This window comes from Pogoniulus pusillus, chromosome 20, assembly GCF_015220805.1.
Source record: "Pogoniulus pusillus isolate bPogPus1 chromosome 20, bPogPus1.pri, whole genome shotgun sequence".
NCBI lineage: Eukaryota > Metazoa > Chordata > Aves > Piciformes > Lybiidae > Pogoniulus > Pogoniulus pusillus.
The window spans coordinates 3,185,886-3,196,068 of record NC_087283.1 but is presented as its reverse complement, the minus strand read 5'-3'; the positions used below and the strand labels follow the sequence as shown (position 1 = coordinate 3,196,068).

The 10,183-nt window shown below is 43.1% G+C and overlaps 1 long non-coding RNA gene across 2 annotated transcripts in view; it reads right to left on the bottom strand.

Moving 5' to 3' along the window:
- Positions 1 to 5,194: 5,194 nt before the first annotated feature.
- Positions 5,195 to 10,183, bottom strand: part of LOC135184186 (uncharacterized) — a 75,451-nt gene continuing 70,462 nt past the window's right edge. Inside the window, exons 1-3 of one of the 2 annotated variants that reach the window (XR_010305885.1) lie at positions 8,811 to 8,925; positions 6,476 to 6,609; positions 5,195 to 5,273 (exon numbers count right to left, since the gene is read on the bottom strand). This is a non-coding gene — a long non-coding RNA (uncharacterized LOC135184186). Of the gene's footprint in view, positions 5,274 to 6,475; positions 6,610 to 8,810; positions 8,926 to 10,183 lie in introns of those variants that run through there. The other variant, XR_010305886.1, reaches the window with a different exon arrangement.

Genomic DNA, 10,183 nt, shown 5'->3' with positions numbered 1-10,183 from the left:
TACTCCTATGACAAAGTCAGGTAGAAATCAGTCTCTTGCCTAGAGTCAGATGCTTTAAATTCTGTCTCTTGGTAATTCAGCTGGTACAGAAATCATCTTTTCTTTTCACTTTGCACTTACCACTGCAGATTCAATCAGTACCTAATATTTTGGGGAACAAAATTGTATTAATATAGATGAAATGTCACTGTGCTGATGTTGTTTACTCGCTTGACAAAAATGAGAAACTTGCTGAAGAGATTCTAGAACAAAGAAGTCTATAAAAGGGAGGGGAGGGAATAATAATAATCATCATCATCACCCCCGCATTTGAAATCTCAAATTGGACTTTGTTTTGTTCCATGTCTATCTACTGCTCAAACAGTCATCTTCAGAAAGCTACAAAGCGAGCCACCTTTTCTATGGCAACAACACTAAGAATAATGTTGAGTTTCCATCAGCTAATTTAATTCTATTAACGCAATCTTATGGTAGCGATGACGCTTAACATGTTCCAAGCTCAAAATGCCTTAGCATTTCTCTCCCACTGAAAGAATTGAGCTGGCATTATTTTAAACTCATAGTTGAAAGACTCTTGTGATATAACTACAGCCTATACTGTAAGCATACAATTGGCTGTATTAGTAGTATATCTAAACAGGTCAGGCTCTAATAACATCAAAATGGAAAAAAGAATAGAAAAGGAATACTGCCAAGATATGCAATATCTGATGGTCATTGGATGGGGTGTAAAAATAGCTGTTCATACTACATAGCATGAGCAGTTACTTTCTGTTACAGAGTATCAATACTCATGACTTAGAGATACGCACTACTGAGGACTTCAAGTACACCTCACCCTTTCCCTCTTGTTCATAAACTCAGGGGTCAGGAATTTCCCCCCCTTGAAAGTATCCCAAATTTTGAAAATGACATTGTCTTTTCAGAGCAAAGGTCAAGTGGGTGAGTTCCAGGCCCTTAGTTTCACTAAGTGGGTGAAAAAGTCCCAGCTAAAGTCTGTAGGGCACTTAGGTCTTCTGAAATAAAGGCTTTAAAAGATGAACTCTGCAACTGTGCAAGAAGAAATAGAAAGAAAATTCAAGAAGCACTTCAAAGAGTAATAGACCTAAATCCATATCCAAGACTGGCTGATTTTGTGTTCTTCCATGTAACACTTCTATATCCTGGAGAAGGGAGTACAAATGTACTGTTTCTAGATAAGGTGATGCACTGTATGTTAACAGTGGTACAAATAACGCACCCAGGATCAATTAATGTCTTTGGGAAAGGTGGAATATTACTGGAAAAATTCTGGAGGTTACAAATGGCAAAGAAAGTGAATTCCAATCTGACTGTGAGGCTGCTTCTCCCTTTACAAGTCTGGTTCAGACTACAGTAGCAGAAGCTGATGGGAATAGCTAAAGTATATTGAAAAAGCACTAAGCAACTTTGCCTAAGGAGGATCCTGCCTCATCTTGGAGATGACTTTATCCTTTTTCACTAGAGAAAAGTTGGAAAAGGAGTAGCTGTCCTGTCTGGGGATACCTCTCATCAAAAGCAGTTGCATTTGTTAAGCAGGCACACATAAGTCTTATTGATTTTTTTCATATTGAAAAAAAATGTCCAAAGAGAATTTCTTGGCTAGCAGGCTGCTCACTCACCAAATCGCTCACCTGCATGGTTTAAGAGCCAACTTGCATGAAACAACTCAGTCTCTGAAGAGACTGAAGGCTCTCAGCTTACAACTAGGCATGGAAATTGAAGTCCTTTATCACCAGGATGCAAGGTTTTTAAAAAAGAAGGACAGGTAATAAATGTGAAGCCTAAGAGGAAGCTAGCAGAAAGCTGTGCAAGATAGAACAGCAAGGCTGAACAGATGAAAACCTTGAACTAGAACATCCTGTAACAATCAGTTCCCTTACTAGAGTTTTTTCTGTGGCAAACCTTCATAGAATCAGCTGGGAGGTGACACTAGGGAGCTTTTGGGTTTGGATGTTATCAGATTTTATGAGTGTGAAAATTGGTAATTTCACAAGCATTCAAAACACTAACTTCTAGCTGCCTTCCCAGTTTGTTTGAGACAGGTAAAAGATACACTAGGGATTTTTTCATTCTTCTGAATGCATTTATTATTTACCTTTACTGAGCAGCCTATTGCAAAGCATCTTCTTGGTCATAACATTCTGGCATTGAAGAGGAGAGGAATGTCACCCATATGACAACACTGCATATTTCTCTTTATCCTCATTACAGAGAAACTCTTGAAGAATTTCCAAAAGAGGATGAGTGAAGTTAAGAGGATTCTTTATCTATAGCTGTGGTAGTTATCAGCTCTATTCTTTAATTGAAACTGAAGTGAACAGCTGGAAGCTTCTCTTCTATTAAGCATTAATGTGGTAGATTTGAAACAATAAACAGTTGAAGTTATTTGATTTCTTGCAATCAGCACCCCCCCAGAAAGCATCCGGCTGTGATAGTCAGAGACACAAACAGCAAGCCCTTTATGCGATCAAGTTGGCAGTTGGGAAGTGCCAGCCTTTGTGAGAGTTGGACCAGTATTTATGCCCACTTTCAGAGGAGAGACGAACAGACTCCTTGGCATGAGACAGGGTGTGCGTGCTTGTGCCTGCCTACAAGACAGGAAGAGGGAGGGAGAAGTGAAGGTACAGAGTTTGATACCTGTTGGCAACACGAGCAGGTTTGTGTAACGCCGTTATGTGCCAGGTTGGATTGATTCCACTCTATTTAGTCTGGTACTAAACACAAACTGCTTGAATTGCTTGAATTGAGACAGATTCAAGACGTGGCTGCACAGCGATGAACCACAAAGGAATTCCTGCCTGTGCTAAGTGGTGTCACCTTCATGGCGGTAGGCAGCGTCTAAATAAGGATTTGAATTAATCTCTTCTATAATATCCACACAGAAACTGCCACAGGCTTCCTGTGCTTTGCAGTGCCTCCCAGGCTGCCCAGCCAAGCACCATACACAGCTCTGATACTGTCTAGTAGGGATGCTATCTGACAGCTCGAGGCTCCAGACTGGAATGCTGCTACCTAGTAGATACTGAAGCCGAGCAGAATGCAAGGATGCGTTACTCCTCTGCCTTCCTCAAAGAGAAGATGAAGCGTTCAGTGAAGCAGCCCACTTCAGGGGTCAGCAGACTCCTGCATTTCTTCTCTGGGAAGCTTGGCAGTGATGCAAGTGATGAGTGACTGGAGCTAAGGGGCTTTCTCCCTCTCCGAAGTTTCAGCTGGGTGCATTATGTGTTTAGTCAACCAGAAAAAGGAAAGGAAAACAACTTGTGGGACAGGGATGGCTCCTGGCTAGTTACGGCTGTTCTTTCTACCTCAACCTGTAAGAGGAAGAACAGTATTCCTGGGATGCTCTCCTTTCTGAAAGTAGGAAAGGAAGCTGTAATGCCATTATTTTTTTTTATTTATTTACCTAAGGGGTGCAAAGCTCTTGGGAGAAGGAAGGTGACAATAGATCAGGGGGATTTTCCCCCGCTCATGGTTCTTTCAGCCTCCTCCTCCTCCTCCCTCATTTACATATCTGGCTGTTGGGTGATTTTTATTCTCAGCACGAAAACTGCAATCTATTTCAATGCATGAATGCAGCCCTGCATCTATTCAACCCAGTGAAACAGCCCAGAGATTTATTGTACTAAATAAGAAAACAAGGAGAAGAAACACAAGAACCAGGTTCTCCAGCCTTGGAAGCAACCCTCTGTCATCCCAAGTCCTCCTGATCCTTTAAAGGGGGGGAGGACAAGGGGAGGGGGAAACAACCCACTCTAAAAAACAAAACAGGAGGAGAAATAGCCACACCACCACCACCACCAGTCCTCCTCCCAAGAGAATAATGATTAAAAAAAAAAATAGAATAAAAAATCTTAACCCAGTATCCCACGGCATTTCCACACATCCGACTTAATGAGGCAGCAGAGCTCAGCCCGATTCCGTACCCATTAACGGGGAAAGCACCCGCGCAGCGCACCTTGCGAGAGCACCGCCGCTAAGTCAGAAAGAGAGCTACAGAGAGGCAGCTCTCTGCCAGGGAGACACAAACATATTCACCAAATGAATACTCACTCTTTCAAGAGCCGAGGAAACCGCTTGCTGACAGCCACTTCTGCACGGATTGAGAGGCTGAGGTAACAAACGTTAGCCAGTCCCTGGGAACAGGCAGGATTTTCCCGATTTTCTTTTCATGCTTTTCGAGGCTGCTGCTGCTGGAGGAGACGCTGGTTACTTAGCTTCTCGGGTTTCTGTGCCTGCATGCTAAAGTGCAGTTATTAATTTCTCCCTTTGCACAAGCCGGCGGCAGCAGCACGTCTCCAGGAAAGCAGGGATATTCCAAATAAATCCACTAATTCCAGATCTGAGCGCTCCAACGTGCCTGCCTGCCAAATGTAACTGTGAAGTGATGTGGAAAAGTGAGCTGGGAGCCTCCCCTGACAGCTCTTATTGGGCTGATCTCGGAGGCAGGTCTAGCGCTTGGAAATTCATGTAAGCAGTTTTGGGTGGTGGTTTTTCCTCCTCCCTCTCCTTCGCACCCCCCTACCCCGCCTATCGCCCGGCAAGCACACAACTTTTCCACGAGCGGCCGAGCCAGCCGCTCCCCGGAGCCGCGGCAGCCGCCCGCACCGCCAACTCCGAGCGCGGGCATCTCCCTCCGGCCGGCCGGGCGGGCGGGCAGGCCGTGGGGGCGGGCGCCGAGGCCGCCCCCGCCGAGGGAAGGGGGAGGCTGGGCTCTTAGGCGTGGGGCCACCGGGGAGCTGCCCGCCGGGGCGGAGGAGCAGCACGGCGGGGCTCGGACGTGCCCAGAGCAGCGCGGCGGGGCTCAGACGTGCCCGGAGAGCCGGCGGACGTGCGGCGGGCGGGGGGAAGAGCGGCGACGGAGCGCCGCGGGGGCAGAGGGTGCGTGAGGCGGCGGGCTGCAGGGAGCCAGCCCCACGTCTGCTGAGGCGATGCCCGCCGCCAAGGGGAGGCCGGGGCCGCCGGGAGACGGGCAGCGGCGGGGCTGCGGGCAGAGCGGGTCGGCATGCGGCGCGGGGAGGAGGCAGGACCCTGGGGAGGGCTGCGGGGGGCGCGGGGCGGACGGGAGGGGCAGGAGGCAGATGTTCATCTCCGTGGCAGCCGCTGCGGAGGAGACAGGCGGACGAGCCGGGGACAGAGGGCATACTTTCAAAACCCATTCCCAAACTAACCTCGAAGAACTGCAGGCGTTTAATTTTTCTCCTGTGCTAAAGCCGAGGGTGGCAATCACACTGTAAGCAGGAGCCTGAACCCGCCTAAAAGCAGAACAGAGCCAAGACCTCAGCACAGCAAGCGATGGCTGAAGGGCAACCGCGGTACAGTAAGTTGTTGACCACTGCCCAGTTTCCAGATCCTTTCCGTGACTGACATCGCGCTGGTGCCCTGCACAGCCTCAGCTTGAGGAGCGCTGGGAAGAGTCTGGGGCACCCTAAGCGTTGACTATCCTCAACTGCCTTTGACTTGAAAGCTGAAGGTTGCTCATCCCTTCTGAGGGCTCAGCACGGATGCAGGCAGGGCAGACAGCAGAGTGGGCTTGCAGAGGAAGGAGGAGCACCACAGCCAGCACCTTATGAGAGGTCAAAGCGACCCCTTTGCCCACCCCCTTCTTTAACAATTGAGTTTATGAGTTTTCTTCCTTACTATGCTGCATGTATAATATAATAGCTCTGATCTGCTCGTACATTTAATCATTACACACATCCTGGCTCTAAGTGTTACCCCCATGTATGTTTTTTACCAAAGAAAAGGGGTCAGTGTTGTGCTAGGAGCACAAAGTATAGACATGATCAAGTAGAGATGATAACTCCTAAAATGGAGGACTGATTCGACACTTAACCAGTGCTGTTGGGGAAGCTTAAGTGCACTCAGCTCCATCCTCCTACTTCAACTTTCCTTGACTAGAATTATGTATAAGAGGAGCATTCCATGTGGTTCCATGTTATTAAAGCTGGTTTGTTTCTTCATTTGTAAACGGCTGATACCTTAAACTCATCTACATAATCTAGAAGCCTTCTAACCTTCAGCAAGAAATGGCTACATTGCTGAAGATCTATCTGTTACCACAGAAGGTGGCCCCTAGTATTCCTCTCAACAGTAAGAAGACCATGTAATTCAGATTCATGATTGCTAATCTTATTTTTCATGCTGATGCTATGTGTGCATGCACACATAAGAGAGCAGATGAGAGAAACCTGCATTTGGAGCTCCTCTGGGCTTCAGTACCTAAATGCAAGTTACTGCAGTTAACTGATGCACTTCTTTTTGCACAATACTCATTCTGAAAAGCCTGTAACTCATCAGAACATAGCAAACTACCCAGAAATGGACATTTTTCAAGGGCTGTGAAGAAACATCTAACTTTTCTTTTGCTTCCCTCAGCCCAACCGATAACTTTTCCAAGCTGTGAGCCTGGGATGATTCCTTAGAGAAGGGTAGATATAAAATACACAATACTTACTCGAAGCAGGCTGAGAGCCTTGAGGGAAATACAAAACACTTTGCAGTGCAACAGATAACATCAGAAATGTGGCTTCCCTTTACCTGGGATTCCACTGAGGCAAAGGGCATTTTTCTCTTCCATCCTTCCACCAACTGAAAAACACAGCAAGAATATAGATGCAGTCACAAGGAAATGTGAGGAAGTTTAGCCTGTAATTAAGAACAGAAAACTTTATTTTGTGGAGGTTTCAGTAAGAGTAATTGCACACCTTGCATTCTTTTTTTATCAAAAAGTACTTTATGGAAGCAGACAATAAAGATTCTGACTAATATAGATGGGTTAGATCCCTTGTGTCTGCACTTTAAACAGACAGTGTGGGAAGAAGACTAATAGTAGAGGTTGTACCTCCAAGCAGAGCTTAAAAGTATAGTTTTTGTTTTGATTCCAACCTTTGACTTTTGCCATTTGTTCTATGTGACCTTTCTTGCAGCTGTAAATTACTGGGGCAAGTGCTGTGCTCTTTCATCCTCAAGTTGTAGGAGAGGGTGCTAAGTGTCTTGTTAAAATGGATTATGGATTCCCCTACTGGAAAACCTTTCAGATGACAGGAAGAAGTGTGTGGATTAATATTCAATTTAAAATAATCTTGGAATAGCAAATATTTACAACTTTCTGCATCCTATCCCAGTTAGATGATTTAATTATATTCATCATAGTGATATACAGATATATATACACACACACACACTGTCACATAGCACTGATGAGTACACTGGCTAAAAATGCTTTCCTCTTAAATATCTTAAACACATATTACAAGGAAGATACTTCCTCTATCTCCTAAATTTAATTTTGCTTTTTAAACAACAAGCAGCTCTGATTCCAACTGAAAGGAGATCAAGATTGTAGTAGCTGTAGTGAAGGGGGAAAAAAGAAATCATCTGCAAAATGTGACTGGATTAAACTGGAATTCAAATTTTAATCCTGATCTTTGTATCAGGAAAAACAAAACAAACTATATCTGTATATATGTGTGTGTGTACATATATCTATATATACATATATGTGTGTGGGTACATTATACATACATACGTGTGGGTACATTATATACACATGTATGAGTGTGTGTACATATATATGTGTACATACACACACACACATATATATATGCACATGGAAGCTTCAGAGTTGTTTCTTGGTTGGGTTGTTGGGGCTTTTTGGTGTCTTTTTGTTGTGAGGATTTTTGGTTTCTGGGGTTGGTTTGGGTTTTTTCTGTTGTTGTTTGAGCTGATTTGGTTATTTTAACTGAGTCTGGCTGTTAAGGGGGGAAAAGTAGCATCCACTTGGGAGATAACCTGGAGATTTTCTTCCATTTTATTTTGCTTTTAGAAGTAAGAAGGATTAAAAACTCAAATGTGTTGTCTCATTCATTTACAGACAGGAAATAGCTGTCTGTCATCTAAAAATATGTGGCAAAATGGAATTCAAGCCTCTTTCCACCCTTTTGTATTTGTGAAAACAGTTGTTGGCTATTATATAATTCTTTGTTCTTTCAGTGTTGCAAAGCAGTGCAATAAACTCTTTTCCTAAGAGAGAATTTAGACCTCACTGCTTAAAAATATTCTATAGAGACTCAAAATGAGCTCTTAAGGGGCAACTCAATCACAGCACAGCCTTAAAAGGGTTGCTGCTGATGTAAATGTTCAGCGTCATCTTATTTAAATAACAATGCAAAAGTCAGGAACATGAAAGGGGTGGAGAGGAGAGTCAGGGAAGGCAATGCCTGGGAAAGGAACCACTGTGTTAATTCCTCATATTCAGGTTTTATTCCATCAAATCACCTAGTAATGAGATATTTCCCTCAAAGTAGCAGTAGCTGATTTAAGTTTTTTTAATACACAATATAAGACCCAATCCAAAATTACCCTGAGGTTAATGAGTCCAGTGCGAATGACTTGATCAAGATAAACGACTTTACTGCAATCTACTTGTGCTTACAGGGATTACCACTGGCATGCCACTTCAAAGCAGTATTAATAATCTACAATTAATAACTGCTTTGAAAGTTACTAAAGCAACTTTGCAGAACAGTGGTGTAAGCTGCCATTGTTTTATTAAAGCTTTAAATAAATTAGATGCTCTTTTCTCCGGCAGTACCCAAGCACTCCACCAACTTTGTGCCTTTTGCTCAAGTTATGCAAGGGATTATTCCAAAATTAATTTGTTTTGAAAGGCTACAATTCATACTCCATAAACTAAGATGACACAAGAAGTCGTATCTTAAGTCCAAAATGTTTCTGAACAGCAAGTGCTTTTATCAGCTCCCTGTGTTACAGTAGAGAGACATAATTACCTTTAGAACACAAGTTCTTATCACTGTCTTGCAACCTTTAAAACTAGCTTGTATTCAGTTATCACAAGTTGCTTATCATGAGAAATAACATTCCTCTGTGTTTGAGAAGTCACTGAAGCCATCTGTAACCTGAAAAAGTTTCCATTGTATAATGTTTACAACCGATACTGGAGATTAAAACAAAGGAAATGATACAAATGGCCCATGGGATAAAAGTGGTTTGAGGTAAGGGTTTCACTTATTTACTTACATATTTATTATACTGACAGAAAATTCTGGTTTCATCTTAACAGAGGAAGCTAAAAACACTGAGACATTTGAGTGAGAAATTTGCAAAGAATGGCAGATCTTTATAGAGGTCAAAACTTGGTTAAAATTCGGTGTCAAACACTGGAACAGAAAGCTTGCAAAACCCCACTGAAGCAAGAACAAACCATAAAACAAAAGCACCCAAAAGTGACAAAAATTGCTCTCAAATACCTAAACCCACTTATTTTCCAGCCTGGCCTTCCATGGAAGATGACTAATCAAAGTCCCTTCCCTTGATAAACTATACATGAAGAGAAACAACTGCACTGATTTCTCCTAAGTGACTTTTGCCTCGATGGGACAAACAGATTCTTACAACCACAGAAATTCAATTTCCAGCCCATGAGCTTTCAGACAGAAACAAAAATTTAACCCCACAGCAGCAATCAGCTTTTAGGCCCTTAGCAAAGCCTTTCCCCATCCCCAAATTGCTCTGTTTAGTAAAATAAAATGTAACTGGTGCTGAGCCCCCTTCATGTTACAGACTTTAAAAGCCCCAACTACTCATTTGTGTACCATATGCACCAATGATATTATGGAGCGCATAAAAATCACAACATGCTTCCAGGTTTTATTACTCCTTGGGTACTGTTTGCAATTCTGATTAGTTGCTGTCAAGCTGACTATTAGAAGAACAACTATTTCTTTTGTACATCAGACACTAAGAGGAGGGAAAAAAAATAAGCAGCAAATTACATCAAGCAAAGCAATCAACCAATTTTTGTTTTGTACATTAATGATTCTGGATCCAATTTGGAAAATTAAGCTGCTGCTTTTAGTTTTCAGTATGCCTTATGAATATAGGTAACTGTTTGAGAAGCTGTGCAGATATTGTTTGCTCTACCTCAAGTGCCCTCTAGTGTGCAGTAATTAAGCAGGTTAAAACACTGTTTTTTCCCCCCTTTTTCCTAACAGCCACTCTTCTAACTCCCAAAGTAATGTGTAACGCTGCGTTTCTTCTCAGAGGAAGGAGAGATTCAATGTTTGCTGCATTAACTGTGCAGATGTAAATGAATTATCTCCTGTGTGTAAAGTCAAATCACCCCCTTTGCTGTCAAGTTTTT